The sequence below is a fragment of the Bufo bufo genome, chromosome 5 (assembly GCF_905171765.1).
Source record: "Bufo bufo chromosome 5, aBufBuf1.1, whole genome shotgun sequence".
Lineage (NCBI taxonomy): Eukaryota > Metazoa > Chordata > Amphibia > Anura > Bufonidae > Bufo > Bufo bufo.
In genome coordinates, this window is record NC_053393.1 from 391,234,747 (window position 1) to 391,251,008 (window position 16,262).

The window sequence follows — 16,262 nt, forward strand, 5'->3', positions numbered from 1 at the left end:
AGCGGCTGCTTTGGGGCCCTGACCCTAAAGGGGCCCATCCAGGAGGAGGAGGACTAAAAGATTTTGTTAGGGCCCCCTCAACAGTATTACACAATGAAATTATATACAGTGGCAGTATAGACAGTGTAGGAAACGGATGGAACAGCTGCGGGGCCTGGTCTGAGAGAGCGATCTTTACTAGCCACAGGAATGGGGGCGGCATGAAAGGAAGAGGCTGCAAAACAATTATTGGGGAACGGGGGCCCCATTCAAAAAATGTGCTGTGGGGCCCAGTCATTTCTAGCTACGCCACTGGGAACAAGTGCAAACACTCCACACACAAGATTATATCCTCACAAAATGGAGCTTTCCCAAACAGAAGAGCATGCTGTTTTTTTTTATAGGTGTTTCAAATGAACATGTGACTATAGAGGATGGTTGAGTTTTTTATCATGCGCGTTAAAAAAGCATGCCATCCGGATGTCATTCGCGCGGAATAAACACTGAACGCAATCGCAGACAAAACGGACTTAATTTGCTAGCAAAATCGCACGTTTTTAACTGAACGCATCCTGAGCCAATCCGTCACGCACATGTGAAAGGGGCCTTACTGTGTCTGATACTTAGGCTTCAGTCACACGAACGTATGAACAGGTCCGCATCTTGCGTGCGGACCCATTCATTTCAAGGGGATGCGGACAGCACACAATGTGCTGTCCGCATCCCTGGTTTTGTTCTGCGGCACCGCAAAATATAGAGCATGTCCTATTTTTGTCCGCAATCAAGAATAGGGATTTTCTATATAGTGCCAGCCATGTGTGGTCTGCACGCACACGGCCAGTATCAGTGTTTTGGGGATCCACACTTTGCAAAACACTTACGGTCGTGTGAATGTAGCCTTAGGGCTTGTTCACACGACCGCGTGAAGCCCGTGCTGTGGACCGCAAATTGCGTTCCGCAATGCACGGGCACCGACCGTGGCCCAGCCGCATGGGGATCGCGGACCCATTCACTTGAATGGGCCCGCGATCCATCCGTTTCGCAAAAAGATAGAGCAAGTTCTATCTTTTTGCGGTGCGGAGGCACGGAACCCCAGGAAGCACTCCGTAGTGTTCCGTTCCGTGCTTCCGTTCCGCATTCCGGATTTGCGGACCCATTGAAGCGAACGGGTCCGCAATCCGTGATGCGGAATGCACACGGAACGGTGCCCCGTGTATTGCGGATCACGTTCGCGTGAATGAGCCCTTAGTGTGATTAATAGTTCATAAATTCGTAATATTTTATTATAACACTAAGCAAAGTGAATCACTCCACAGTCCGTGGAATTGCAAGAGAAAACTAGGCAACCCCTGGGGACCCTTGTACAGGGAGGAGATGTTATTGATATTCATTTCTACTTATTCAAAATTGCCCCCTTAACTTTTTAGATTGGCAAGATATTGACACTGGATGTTAATATTGCATATGAATATTCATGAATAATATTAGACATTAATATTAACCGACGTGTGAATAAAGCCTAAACAATTCTCCATATGCCAACATGAAAATGAAAAAAAAAACCGACACTATAGATTCCATACAGGTTGCATGCCGTTCTAACACACCATCTTCTGTGTCTGAAAGGAATTCTTAATCCCTCATTTTTTCTGGTGATTTGTTCTTTCATATTAGGTGTCGGCTCTTCCATAAAGCAGAACCAGATGTACCACTGAGGACAGAGACTCCCATGATGAATCTGTCTGGAGCAGAGCAGAACAGTAGCGAATTGAGCAGAGCTGAGGGTTGATGTAATCACCTGCAGCTGCAATGTGGAGCCCCAGATGGGAAGTAGGAAGTGCAGTGTACAGGCTTCCTGTATAATTACATGCTGCACTCCCTGAGATACCGCACACAAGCTGTGACGTGCTCTCAAAATAATGGCAACTTGCTTCCAATAGACGGAGGGCGGGGATTTTACCTCGGTGCACACTGTGCACGGGAAGGTACAGAGCAGGGCACGAAGGAGAAGGCTTCTTCGGTAATGGATTTGTAGACTCTTCCCAGGCTCCTCTGTGCGGAGAGGAGGGGGCGCAGCTGTCGGAGGACACCCTATTGCTATTCTAAGGTAAGCGGGCTCGATGCAGATGTGCCTGGCAGACCAGTCACGGGCAGTGTGTGAGGAATCGGACTTTTACTTCTGGTGTGTGACTAGAAGGATGCAGTGCTGGACGACGTAGCATGACAGCTGTATGGTAGCTCTGCACTGTGCACATGTGTGCTAACCATTATACATCTTCGGTAATCACGTATTGGGTTGTGTACTACAATCCTCTATAGGGCTGGAATATCAGGATATTGTACGTAGGTGCCTAGCTGAACCTCACCTTCTCCATGGCATGGCTCAGCAATACTTTATCTGAAGAGACAAGTGGTATAAAACTTTAATGAATCCGTTGCCTGTAATGTGCCTCGAAAGCTATATTACTTTCTGTGTGTGTGTGTGTGTGTGTGTGTGTGTGTGTGTGTATATATATATTCCTTAACATTGAAATTCCAGCACCAAGAAGGACAAGCTGTAAGGTTATGCAAATCAAGGAAGTACCCTGTTTCCCCAAAAATAAGACAGTGTCTTATATTAATTTTTGCTCCAAAAGATGCGCTAGGTCATATTTTCAGGGGATGTCTTATTTTTCCATGAAGAAAAATACGGTACACATTTATTGTTGAACAAAAAAAAAGGAAATCAGGGTGGGGAGGGGGATCACTTAAAATGGCACAGGGTGATCAGAGAAGGGAATCAAAATGACACAGGGGTATCAGGGTGGGGAGGGGGATCACTTAAAATGACACAGGGGGATCAGAAGGGGGAATCAAAATGGTAGAGGAGAATCAGAGGGGGGGGATTACTATAGCATTTTAGTACCCCCTTCTGATCCTCCTGTGTCATTTTGATTCCCCCCTCTGATCACCGTGTCATTTTAATTACCGTTTTTAGCCCCCCCCCCCCCCCCCATCTTCACTAGACATCCCCCACCTTCCATCAGATATTCCCCCCCCCCTACCTGTCACCCCGTCCCCTGTGTGTCCGTGCCAGCCAAGTTGTGAGACTCCATCAGGGCAGAGCGAGCAGCGGGCGGAAGAAGGCGGCAGCTTGTCCTGGCTGCGGCCAATCAGTGAGCTCCTTACATTCTGGGGTTGCTTGCTTTATAATCGGGGAGGCATTATGTCCGGCCGATGCTTTATAATCGGGGAGTCATTATGTTCGGCGGATGCTTTATAATCGGGGAGGCATTACGGTATGTTCGGCCGATGCTTTATAATCGGAGAGGCCTTATTTTCGGGGGATGCTTTATTATCGGGGAGGCCTTATTTTCGGGGGGATGCCTTATATTACAGCGATAGGCAAAACTAGAGGTAGGTCTTATTTTCGGGGGATGTCTTATTTTCGGGTAAACACGGTAGCAGGTGTCACTAATGGTCCTTCCCGACAATCTGCAGATTGCTAGCGGAGGAGACCATACTGTGGAAGTAATGTCTTCCACAGTATGGGGAGAAGTTATCGCTAATACTATCGCTCTTCCACATACTTCCTCGTTGTTTCCCAGCAGCAGATCGCGTTAAGGCTCCATTCACACGTCCGTATAATGGGTCCGCATCCGTTCAGCAAATTGCGGAACGGGTGCGGACCCATTCATATTCTATAAGGACGGAATGGATGCGGACAGCTCACTATGTGCTCTCCGCATTTCCGGAGCACGCCCCAGATCTTCCGGTCCGTGGCTCCAGAAAAAAATAGAACATGTCCTATTCTTGTCCGCGGACAAGAATAGGCAGTTCTATGGGGGTGCCGGCCGGGTGTATTGCGGATCCGCAATGCACTACGGACGTCTGAATAGATCCTAACACAGCACAGCGTTTTGCTTGTTCATGAGGTAATCGGTGGTGCATTTACAACGCATTTACACCGCAAGGTCATCGCTACTGTAACGCTTGTTAGCAATGATCGTTTCAATTGTCGGCCCGTGTAAAGGGCTCATAAGATCTGCAGATGATCAAATTTTCAAGCACCTAACTCCAATCTGTGGCGTGTCGGAGGGGTATCGAACGAAAATTTTTTGTAGCCACATGAAACTTCAAAAATCAGATCAAGTTGTGTGGGATGACTGTGTGATGCCTCCTGTTCATCAATGTGCCAGTTATCATCACAATCGCAAACTGAAAGGGACAGAATCCTTGAACTGAGAGACCTTGGTTTTTCACTACGCAACTAGGCCTGAAGACCACGTGGGCAATTCCATGAAGAGGCCTTCACAACGTCACATTGGTCCTACTCCCAGCAATTATGTTGTGGGGTGGCTTTACTAGCCAGACCCCTCTAGCCTTCATTTTAGGTAAACTGACAGCTGTGCGTTTTTCAATGAGACAACACCAGGCCCCATGTTGTTTGTGCTACTGGGAGCAGCCTGTGTGGTCTAAAAATGCTACCATGGCTTGCAGTGTCTCCAGACTTGTCTCCCATCGAGCAAATCTGAGACGTCATTGGTTGGCAATTGCAAAGGGAGCTGCCAGCAGCTGATCTTGATGATTTGCATGTCAAAGTGCATTCAGCATAGCAAAGTATTACTCGGACAACCATTAATAACCTAATTGATAACATGCCAAGATGTGTAAGTAAATGGATATATGTGCATAGGGCTCATACTTGATACCGAATAAATTGAGATCTTTTGAATATTTAGTTTCCATTTTTATCATCATTTGCATATCATTAAAATCTATCGATCCTATGAGTTCCATAGTGCCACAACTTTTTCTGCTTGGTGTTGCAATTTCAATGCTGAGGAGTGTTTATGTATATATGTATATATATTGTATTTTTCTCTTTATAAGATGCAACCCCCCCCCCCCCCCCAAATTAGGGGGAAAAAGTCAGTGTGTCTCATAAAGCGAAAGTGGCAAAAATCAAGCTGCCATTTTTTGCGGTCCGCAAATTGCGGATCTGCAATTTGCAGAACAGTCCAGGCGGCCCATTGTAGAAATGTCTATTTTTGTCCTCAAAATGGACAAGTATAGGACATGCTATATTTTTTTTGCGGGCCACGGAACGGTGCAACGGAAGCGGACAGCACACGGAGTGCTGTCCACATCTTTTGCGGCCCCATTAAAGTTAATGGGTCCGCACCCGAGCCGCAAAAAATGCAGCTCGGATGCGGACCACAAAAATGGTTGTGTGCATGAGGCCTTAGCCTGATCCTGTGATTTAAGTGTAGAGCGGGCGGCGGCAGTTAAACATTTAATGAAGCTGAATGCCGCCAGCCCACACGTCCCTAATATGCAGCTCCCGCCTGGGTCCGCTACATAGAAGAGGAGGAGGAGAAGAGAGCAGTTCTCCTTCTCTTCTGCACTGCTGTCTGCATGTACTGCTGATTGGTGGTGAGCACCTGCGGGAACTGTTGCTTACTCCCACCTTCCAGCCACGTGTGTAAACACGAATATGAACTTTGCCCCACAATAGCTCTTTTGTAGAACCCCCATTGTTCATATTATCACAGTGTTTTCCCAACCAGGATGCCTCCAACTGTTGCAAAACTACAACTCTCAGCATGCTCAGACAGTGTTTTACCACGCTCTTTGACCCGCCCCTTTTTTGTTGGCCACCTATTTAATGATTGTTGCATGCAACATTTTACTTGACCAGCTTATTTAGATATTCTACGGCAGTCCTGTTACAATCCCCCCAATGAGCCTTTCGACCAAATAATAAAAATATTTATAAAATCTCACCCATATGCTGCAAAAAATAAATAAAAAATCTGCAATGTAAAATCGATAATAAAGATCAACTACAAACATAAACATATTTCACATGAAAACTTACAGTTACTTCGCTTGGCCCTTGGGGATCTCGGACATCACTTCAACACTTGGCCGGGGGCTCGGTGGAGCTGATGTTGTGCTTTATCCTAATGAGAAAGATTTCATAATAAGGATTTGGAGAAGGGGCAGAGGGATAGCAGAGCAGAGAGGCTGGTGCTGCTACTAGGGGGTCATACCATGGGGGAGAAATAAAGCCCACCATAATGCCCCCCCCCAGTAGTAATAATTCTCCTTATAATGTGCAAAACATACCCCTTTGTAATGCCCCCAGTTGAGCTAATGTTCCCATAATGTGCCAATATAAAATACCCCTTCTCAGTGCCCCCGTAGATGACCCCCATAGTGCTTCTCCCCCCCCCTTCCCCATAGTACCCACCATAATGTGTCCCAGTATAAAATGCCCCTCTATAGAGCCCCCCATTTAAAATACCCCTTCTTTTTAGCCTCAGTAGATACCCCTATAGTGCCACCTAATAATCTGCCAGTAATAAGTGCCCCAATAGATGCCCCCAATCATGTGCCAGTAAGATGTGCCCCCATAGATGCCCCCAATCATGTGCCAGTAGCCAGAGCCCCCCCATATCATGTGCCAGTAGCCAGTAACCCCCCTATCATGTGCAAGTAACCCCCCTTATGTGCCAGTAGCCCTCCTTCTCATGTGCCAGTAGCCCCCCTTATCATGTGCCAGTAGCCCCCCTTATCATGTGCCAGTAGCCCCTTCCTTATCATGTGCCAGTAGTCCCCCCATCATGTGCCTGCACCGGCCTCTGATAGGCTGCCGACCTAGTGCTGGCAGCCTATCAGAGGAACAGGAGGGGACACACCTCTCCCTCCCCTGCCGCAGCATAGACATCTGTATCGCTTTCCTGAGGACGGCGATACAGATGACTATGGAGATGAGCGCTTCCACAATGGAAGCGCTCATCTCCTGCTGCTGTGCCCTGCCGCCGGCCGCCCCCACTTGTCACCAGGGCCGCGGCCTTGCGGCACTTAGGCCTGCCGGCCTAGCGGAAAATTTCCTGGTATCCCGGCAGGCCAGTCCGGCCCTGCCGTCTCTGGACAGTGATAATATTAAATGTGACTATAACCCTCTTAATCCTTAAGAATAGACCCATGTTCTTCAGTACATGGGTGCATTCTTATGGGGTTTTATGCCCCAATTTTATCAGCTTAAATGTTGGTAAGTATGAAAAATATGATATATATGTGGGCCAATAGAGGTGAACTTGACACCTAATTGTTTATACTGTAGAGGACACTGTGGCCTGCACTTGCCATTTAGTTGTTAACGGATGAGGAAAAATGATGCAGCGCCACCCGCTCACTAGTGTAGTGGAGAGCAGCTACACTTACACTCACTGCCCATACTGAAGCACTGTACAGGAATGTACAGGGTGATGTGAGTGGTACCGAAGGCAGGAGGAAGCCATTTCATTCAAAGTGCACTGTGCCCTAAACTCAGCAGTGTAGTGGGGAGCTGCTCCTGCTTTACCAGGCTGTGGCCAGCCATTTATGTACAGCGTGATGTTGGGAGTCCAAAGCCGGGGAGGTGGTACACAATCGGTTTCTGTGCACAGCAGCTCCTGTTGCATTCAGTATCCACCTTGAAGGGATGTACAGGAATGTGCAGCGTGATTCGGATCCTGGCCACTAACTAAAAATATTTGTCACCAGCTTCCATGCTCTTACCCTGAATGAGCATTTCAGCCTTGTGTTTGTCCCCACAGTAATGACCCCAGCAGCTACACCTGGGTTTGCCTCAGGCTAGGGGAAAGTGTTGTACTGGAGTAGAGAGGGAATGGCATATCCCACTACCAAAACCTATATGCCCTTCAATAAAAATCCAGGCCCATAAACCACTTTACAGAAAAATTTCTCAACAAACCACACTTTGATGAAACTACCCAGCTTTCCTGGATTCTTTTGACTCATCCTTCTGAGCATTCTGGTTGACACCATGTTACTATATATATATATATATATATATATATATATATACTGTAAAATTACATCTGGAACAAATGGTTTGTTCCAATAACTACCTGAGAATCGGCGAGCGTAATGTGCTAAATTGTGCATGTGTAGACAGCATGTCTAAAGGCCCATTTACACAGGCCGACTGAGCAGGCAATTACTGTGAACAAACCATTTGTTCCCGATAATTGCATGCTTGTCAAAGGAGGTGAGAGATACATTTATATGCAACAATGTAACCGAAGAGGTTGTCTGGTTTCAAGAGGAATCCGGACAACACTGAGATATGCCTACAATAGAGAACAAATCGTCACTTACCTAGCAGATTTGGAGCAGCCGCTCCAGTTCCCAGGGAATGCTCTGTTTACACTGCTGCAGTGGTGGCATCACATCTACAAAACGTGACAGCTGCAGCCAATCAATGGCTGCAGAACCTTGGCAGACATATGGAATCTGCTATGTAAGTGATAATCTATTCTTTTTTGCAGGCACAACCCAAGAGTTGTCTGGTTTCCTCTTGAAATTAGACGACCCCTTTAAGTTTACACCACATACAGTAAATCAGACCCATAATTTTATCCCATGGATAAATAATCTTTGTTAAAAACTGGAGACCTCCATCAAGTTTAACCTTTTATTAACAGTTTGATCCATAGGAAGAACAAAGCCCTTTAGGGCGATTATAGCTTAGGCTGAGTTCACATCTGCACGGGAAACTCCATCCGTGGCCTCCATTACAGATTTCATAAAAAAGACGAACCAAAACATCCTACATGCAGGACTTAAAAAAATTATAATAATGGATTCTGAACCAGTCAGAATGTTTTACAAGCTTTTCTGATGACTTTTGTTTAGTAAAGCCTATGGGGAAACGCACAGAGCATGATACATTTTGAAAAAAAAAAAAGGCACGGTCCCAAAAAGGCACAAAAAGTGAGGACAACACCACAAAAAAATGCACTGTTTGTGGCACATTTTATATTTCTCTGTTAACTTACAGCTAACAGCAAAAAAAGAAAAAAAATCCAGGAGAAACTCCACATAACATGCTGCATTTTTCCAAAAATGGCTATATGTGAAACAACCCTCAGGTAAAAAATATCCTCCCTGCTCCCTCGTGGGAGTCAATTAATTTTCTTGAATCAGATCATTCATTCACATTCCTAAGGTCGGTGTCAGACGGCCATACGCAGTCAGGGAAAAATGGTCTATGTGTTAGCCACATCTCCTGCCGGATCAACTGCGGTTAATATGGACTGAACTTACAGCATGATAGTAATTTATGATGCTGTCAGTTCCTGCCTGACCGCAGGGCTACTGTATTGTACTCACCTCATCATGTTCAAAGGGGACTCACCCCTATGATCGGGTCACTGGGTTTCCCAGTGACCTGAATAGATACTACTGGAGCCGTTTGCAGTCAGCCCTGAGGAACTACATGGGATCCCATGGCTGTCTGTTCAGTAAGGGCTCATGCACATGACCGTATGCCCTCTGAGACATACGGTCCGTGAGCGGGCCATATGTCCCTGAACGGCATACATTGTGAGCACGGGAGAGCACAGCATCATAGGTTACTATGATACTGTTCGCATCGGGCCGCCCGCGGGGCTATTGTCCCTCACTCATATGATCATATGAGTGCAGGACAATAGTCCAGCGGGCGGCCCGATGCGCACAGTATTATAGTAAGCTATGATGCTGTGCGCATGATGTATGCCGCTCCGGGACATATGGCCCACTAACGGACCATATGTCTTGGAGGGCATACGGTCGTGTGCATGAGCCCTAAGCCTGCTGTTAGGGCGCACAAGAATTGCCTTTACAGCAGCCTGCTTCATAGAGCATAACGTATTATCATACAGGAGTATAATATAAGTTCGAAATAAAGTTAGAAAATAGTAATCCCATAATGGGATTTTAAAGATAATGCTATAAATAATTTAATAAAAACTGATACCCCAAAAAAGAAAAAAACACCATTATTTTGTATAAAAAAAACTTTTATTGTGCTCACATTCAATTCAAATAATAAAACTTAACATATTAGGTATTTGTATGACCATAGTAGCCTAAAGACTTAATTTCAAGATTTAAAAAAAGGTCAAAAATAGTTTATTCTATATTTTCACAGCAACAAAATTATAAAAATGTATATGTACCCCCGAACAATACATGAATAAAACAAGGCCTCTGGTAGCCATGTCAATAAAAAAATAAAAAAGTTATGGCTGCTGAAAAGCAAAGAAGGAAAAAATGATGCTGGCCATTGAGGCCTTTTCAGACATTAAGAGGTTAAGGACAGATAAAGCTTCGCTTGTTTCTCATTATTCAAATCCACTCCTGGTTTTGACTTTAAAAACTGCAGCAAAAAACAAACAAACAACTGAATGTGTGGCAGCATCCTAATTCAGCAGCATTAAATCCCCTTCACGCAGTGTTTGGTCAGTGATTTTCATCAGTAATTGTGAGCCAAAACCAGGTGTCAGTTAAAATCGAAGAACTGGGCAAATTTTGGCTAACAATCCCTGATGGAAATGCTGCGGCCCAGGAGGAGCAGAGGATCGGAGTAGTAGTGGCTCTGGCTGCAACAGTTATTAACATAAATCACAGTGGCAGTCCTCACCTTGATGCTCCCTAGGGCCAGGCAGTTACAGGAGGGCATACCCTTTCTTCCCTCAGGGCACACCTTGATGATAGGGCTGCTGCTTGATGGTAGTTGGGGTGCCTTGGTGTTATGCCGTTAGTAAGGGTACAAGGCAGAAGATGTAGGTGCTGCAGTTGGCAAATGGTGCTGGGATCGGTAACCAAGCTAGTTGTAGAACTGTGCTAAATCGTAGCATGTATAGATAAGCAATAATGAGGGTTGTACTACTCCTTCCCTCATGCTCTACTGGACTCCCTTGCTGTAAACATTTGGTTTGACATCGCCTGCAGCCAATCACTGGCTACGGCATTAACCGGCTGCCCTTACATTATGACAAATGGTCACATCACAGAAGGGGGGGATCCGGTCACCACCATGGCCACTGATTGGTTGCAGACGATGTCAAACCGGGTGTTTACAGGGAGGGACTGCAGCGGAGCATCGCAGGCCAGGAGACGAAGGAGTGTGGAGCGAGCTCTGGGAAGCAGGTAACTAAGCTTCCCTTTACAGGCTGGCCATGTGGTGGTGGGGGGGTTCAAGATAGGGCTAGCCAGGACGTGGAAAAGTGTGGAAAGGTGTATTAGCAATGTCCCTCTCACTGCAGTAAAGTCTTTATCAGCCTTAGGCCTCTTTCACACTTGCGTTGTCCGGATCCGGTGTGCACTCCACTTGCCGGAATTACACTCCGGATCCGGAAAAACGCAAGTGTACTGAAAGCATTTGAAGACGGAACCGTCTTCAAAATGCTTTCAGTGTTACTATGGCACCCAGGACGCTATTAAAGTCCTGGTTGCCATAGTAGGAGCGGGGGAGCGGTATACTTACAGTCCGTGCGGCTCCCGGGGCGCTCCAGAATGACGTCAGAGCGCCCCATGCGCATGGATGACGTGTCCAATGCGTTCACACTCTGGAGCGCCCCGGGAGCCGCACGGACGGTAAGTTTACTGCTCCACCGCTCCCCACTACACTTTACCATGGCTGCCAGGACTTTAGCGTCCCGGCAGCCATGGTAACCATTCAGAAAAAGCTAAATGTCGGCTCCGGCAATGCGCCGAAACGACGTTTAGCTTAAGGCCGGATCCGGATCAATGCCTTTCAATGGGCATTAATTCCGGATCCGGCCTTGCGGCAAGTTTTCTGGATTTTTGGCCGGAGCAAAAAGCGCAGCATGCTGCGGTATTTTCTCCGGCCAAAAAACGTTCCGTTCCGGAACTGAAGACATCCTGATGCATCCTGAACGGATTTCTCTCCATTCAGAATGCATTAGGATAGTCCTGATCAGGATTCTTCCAGCATAGAGCCCCGACGATGGAACTCTATGCCGGAAGACAAGAACGCAGATGTGAAAGAGCCCTAAAACAGCAAATAAGTAAAAAAAACTACCATGGATATCCCTATTACCAATACTTAGTGTATCAATGAATATTGTGGCTAAATAAAGGGGTTGTCACAACCATGGTCATGGTCGTGACTCCTTGTGACGCATGCAGTTGCCCGTGGTCTGGTATTGTTCTCAACCAGGTGAGGGCTGCTAGTATGTTGCCTCACGTGTGGTTGCCGCTGGCAACATAAGGTTCCTGGCAGTGGAGCAGCCTGAGCTGGAGGCTAGGCGGCTCGCTGTCTATGCATGCGCTTGCCTCTGGCAATGTGTAGTTTTATGTGTGCACTTTGTTTGGTGTGCACGGGATTTAGTTGTATGTTCACTTCCCCTTTAAGTGGTTACCTTACCTTGTCTGGTGTTGGAAGGGTTAACTCCCTTCCCAGTGTGTGTCTGTGTGGGTGTGGCTACTTGGGCTATTTAGCCTCTGCTGGAAGCCTGTAGCTGAGGGGTACTCCAGGCATGTTATGCTGGAGTCATCCTCCTGGTATCCTTATACCATCTTCCAGTGAGGGCCACCCTTGTGGTCATAAAAGACATGTCGTGATGTTATGGTTATGTTTGTGTGGTGTCTATCCTCATTGAAACATAGAAACATAGAATGTGTCGGCAGATAAGAACCATTTGCCCCATCTAGTCTGCCCAATATACTAAATACTATGGATAGCCCCTGGCCCTATCTTATATGAAGGATAGCCTTATGCCTATCCCATGCATGCTTAAACTCCTTCACTGTATTTGCAGCTACCACTTCTGCAGGAAGGCTATTCCATGCATCCACTACTCTCTCAGTAAAGTAATACTTCCTGATATTACTTTTAAACCTTTGCCCCTCTAATTTAAAACGATGTCCTCTTGTAGCAGTTTTTCTTCTTTTAAATATTCTTTCCTCTTTTACCTTGTTGATTCCCTTTATGTATTTAAAAGTTTCTATCATATCCCCTCTGTCTAGTCTTTCTTCCAAGCTATACATGTTAAGGTCTTTTAATCTTTCCTGGTAAGTTTTATCCTGCAATCCATGTACCAGTTTAGTAGCTCTTCTCTGAACTTTCTCCAAAGTATCAATATCCTTCTGGAGATATGGTCTCCAGTACTGAGCACAATACTCCAAATGAGGCCGCTCTACAGAGCACTAGTGAGACATGAGCACCTCCCTCTTTCTACTGGTAATTCCTCTTGCTATACACCCAAGCATTCTGCTAGCATTTCCTGCTGCTCTGTGACATTGTCTGCCTACCTTTAAGTCTTCTGAAATAATGATCCCTAAATCCCTTTCCTCAGATACTGAGGTTAGGACTGTATCACAGATTTTATATTCTGCTCTTGGGTTTTTACGTCCCAGGTGCATTATCTTGCACTTATCAACATAAAATTTTAGTTGTCAGATTTTTGACCATTCCTCTAGTTTTCCTAAGTCCTTTTCCATTTGGTGTATTCCTCCAGGAACATCAACCCTGTTACAAATCTTTGTGTCATCCGCAAAAAGACACACCTTACCATTAAGGCCTTCTGCAATTTCGCTGATAAAGATATTAAACAATATGGGTCCCAGAACAGATCCCTGAGGTACTCCACTGGTAACAAGACCTTGGTCTGAATATACTCCATTGACTACAACCCTCTGTTGCCTGTCCCTCAGCCACTGCCTAATCCATTCAACAATATGGGAGTCCAAGCCCAATGACTGCACTTTATTGATAAGCTTTCTATGTGGGACAGTATCAAAAGCCTTACTAAAGTCTAGATAAGCGATGTCTACTGCACCTCCTCCATCTATTATTTTAGTCACCCAATCAAAAAAATCAATAAGATTAGTTTGACATGATCTCCCTGAAGTAAACCCATGCTGTTTTTCATCTTTCAATCCATGGGATTTTAGATGGTCCACAATCCTCTCCTTAAGTATGGTTTCCATTAATTTCCCCACTATTGATGTCAGGCTTACTGGCCTATAGTTGCCCGATTCCTCCCTACTACCTTTCTTGTGAATGGGCACAACATTTGCTAATTTCCAATCTTCTGGGACGACTCCTGTTGCCAGTGATTGGTTAAATAAATCTGTTAATGGTTTTGCTAGTTCACCGCTGAGCTCTTTTAATAGCTTTGGGTGTATCCCATCAGGCCCCTGTGACTTATTTGTATTAATTTTAGACAGTTGACTTAGAACCTCTTCCTCTGTAAAGACACATGCATCAAAAGATTTTTTCCCAAAAGTCTTCTTTCCCAACTGAGGTCCTTCTCCTTCATTTTCCTTTGTAAAAACTGAACAGAAGTATTCATTGAGGCAGCTATGGATCTGGTTTCCTGTGTGTTTATGTGTGTGTGCTGTGTGCTTTTTATGTTTGGTGTGGACATCAGCATTTGAGCTCGGGTTCCAGTCAGTGTGTCTGTGGCAGGTAGGTGTGGAAGTAGTTTCACTCACCTGCCATATCCATAGGCTGTATATGTACTCCCTTCCATGCAGCTTGGCCAGTTAGACACCTGTTCGTCCGTGTCTAGGAGGAACAGGTTGTCTTACCCTGCTCCTAAGTCCAGGGATTTCCTTAGGGCTAGTAGGGACCCTAGGTTCCGTAGTATGAGCCCTCCTACCATCTGGGTTGGCTCATACGGATAGGAGTCAGGGTCAGTATTAGGGACGCAATAGGAGGTTACCTGCTCCCTGATCCTGTGGTCCTGGCCTAGCCGCTTCCATTATCCTTTAACATCGCATGGATGAGGGTTTCCCCCACTCTCATCCGTGACAGGGGTCCACAATTCACTGCAAAAAATGCACCAAAATGATACGCAACTGACAATACTAGCTAATTCCTCAGGCCGATGTTAAAAGCTGAGAACTTTGCCAATATCTTCCAGTCAGGAACATATCGGAGCCCCTCATGCACCACGTCAGGGTATCTCAGCACGCATGGGGTCCTACCACTAAACTGCCCGTGGTGTGTGAACAGGGTCTGAACAGTGCAATTAACTCACAGCCAGGCTCTCACATGCCTCCATAGTGGTATCACAAATGCATTGTGAGGTCAAATAAAGCTGTGAGCCAGACCCACAACAGACCATGTGACACAGAAGCTACCAGGTGCAAAAGAATGTTACCAACAAAATAAAGTGGCACATTCCATACATATAAGGACAAAAACTTACTGAAAAAAGTGGCCTAAACGGGTAAAAATGCTCCAAACCCAGACACTGTAGCGTGTCTATAACCGGGGGAGCAATTCCTCTGCATGCATTCCGCAGACAACGGCAATCCCCAGCAAAAAATGCGTACATATAAATAAAGGGGTCCAGCTAAATGGATAACCTGGTACAAGCTCCCGAGTGTACAAAACAACTAAGACAAAAAAATTGGAGCTCACAAAGTACCCATATAAAAGGTTTTATATTTTATTGAAGCATAGTATATAACAATATATGCCATTAAAAAGGGGGAAGTGACAGAACAGACACCATCCCGGCAGTACACACACCGCAGAAACAGGCTCGGACTGGCTCACCGGGAAGCCGGTGAAATGCCCGGTGGGCCCCTTGCCTGTCTGCTTATACTGCAGCCAGAGCCACCAGCAGGGGCAGGGCAGTTGCTATACTTTCAGTTTCAGGCGCCTGGCTGTTATCAGGGGCTGGACTGCAGCACTGGCACACATATCATTTTACTTTGGTGAAAGGGACAGCACAATACCCTGCAGCGCTTGTCCCTTTCTCCAAAGTAAACTTCACCGACCCGACATGAGCAGACAGCTCCCCCCCTCCTCTCTGCAGTGTGATATTCCTTCATGTGTGAGGAGGGGGCGGAGCCAGAGGAGCCGAGGAGACAGCAGCAGGAGATAATGGAGACGCTGCTCTCTCTGAGTCACTGTGCCTCCCTCCAGTATAAAGTTCTCTTCTCTCACTGGTCCCACTACTCCACACAGCAGCACTGGGGTAAGTTACTGTGGGAGGGAAGTGGGAAGAGAGTCCTGAAGCTGCTGCCCCTGCACATCTTGTGTCCCTGTCCCAGCCCCTCACAGACCTTTCCCACCAACTATCTCACCTATACTTTATACAGGGCAAGAAGTTATGTCTCCCAGTGTCCCCCTCTTCCCTCTCATCAGTGGCATTTCACACTTTCCCAGCCCCTCACCCCCACATAATATGTAATGTCTCTGGAGCAGTGGCGTGCACACAATCCATGGGGCCCCGGTGCAAAACTGAACCATGGGGTCCCCCCCCCAACCTCCCTCCACCAGCAGCAGAGTTAGGCTCCATTCACACGTCCGCAAAATGGGTCCGCATCCTTTCCGCAATTTTGCGGAATGGGTGCGGACCCATTCATTCTCTAAGGGGACGGAATGGATGCGGACAGCACACAGTGTGCTGTCTGCAGCCGCAATTGCGGAGTGCGGCCCTGATTTTGGGTCCGCAGCTCCGCAAGAAGATAGAGCATGTCCT

General features: G+C 46.4%; 1 protein-coding gene across 1 annotated transcript in view; it reads left to right on the forward strand.

Annotated features, from left to right (window-relative positions):
- The first annotated feature begins 1,810 nt into the window (after nucleotides 1-1,810).
- Nucleotides 1,811-16,262, forward strand: part of RNF144B (ring finger protein 144B) — a 97,342-nt gene continuing 82,890 nt past the window's right edge. Inside the window, exon 1 of the mRNA XM_040432737.1 lies at nucleotides 1,811-2,086. The gene's annotated coding sequence lies outside the window, so the exon portion shown is untranslated. The remainder of the gene's footprint in view (nucleotides 2,087-16,262) is intronic.